This window comes from Anneissia japonica, unplaced genomic scaffold (genome assembly GCF_011630105.1).
Source record: "Anneissia japonica isolate Jap-2015-1 unplaced genomic scaffold, ASM1163010v1 scaffold7_len58955_cov107, whole genome shotgun sequence".
NCBI classification, from domain to species: Eukaryota; Metazoa; Echinodermata; class Crinoidea; order Comatulida; family Comatulidae; genus Anneissia; species Anneissia japonica.
The window spans coordinates 36,370-37,426 of NW_022720467.1; positions in this window are offsets into that span (position 1 = coordinate 36,370).

Genomic DNA, 1,057 nt, shown 5'->3' on the forward strand with positions numbered 1-1,057 from the left:
TGATCACTCAGCATAGCAATATACAGCAACTCATTCCTTCATGGTACAACCTATGTTAGAAAATATAAGTTGTCCCCGTGTGATATTTTTTTCCAAAATTTAGGATTCTGCTGATTATTAATTTATGGGGTCTAATACACAGAGTGAAATAATACACATAATTGATTTAATAATTTTTTTTCTCTTCCAGTAAAATAATTTGTTTTTATTACAACATAACTGCTAAATTAATATTTTCTTCCTCCATGATAATACATAGGCCTAGTCATTTTCTCTTCCAGTAAAATAATTTGTTTTTATTACAACATAACTGCTGAATTTAAGATTTATTACTTGTTAGTGTTTCCGGCCATGGAGTATAATAATATATTGCCTATGTCGAATGTTTTTTTTTCTCTATGTATATGCCTAAGAATGAGATAAAAATCACCTGACCTTTTTTAAGAGAGGAAAAAACTCGGATTTTGAAAAAAATAAAAGGTCATTAAAAGACACCTCAGAAATCGGGAAAGCTCATTTCCGGCCATCTAGGAATCAAAATTATCCCGGGGCAGAACTATATTATCAGCTTTCTACTGCTATTTGTCAAGGGCGAGCATTTTGTTACTATGTAATAATAATAATAATAATAATAACAATAATAATAATAATAATAATAATAATAATAATAATAATAATATTTTAACAGAAATTGAAGTGAAAAAGAATTTTGAATCAAGTAAAATAATGCATTTCGTCAGTAATTTTTTAGCAGTTAAGAACTGAATCAAGTAATTTCCCAAAATGTACGCTTATCGGCTGGTTTGTATTTATTTAGAATTATGATAGCATGGTAGTACAATATTCATAATACGGTAGTATAAGTAATAATTCATGAGCAAACAGTGACCAGCAAACTATTATGACAATGTGTTTGAAAAATTAATTACCTTCAATACAAAGGAAGCGGATGAATAATATTTTATGTAATCATATATTTAATATATATAATATATATATGATATATATAATATATATACATATATATATATAATATATATACATATATATATGTATA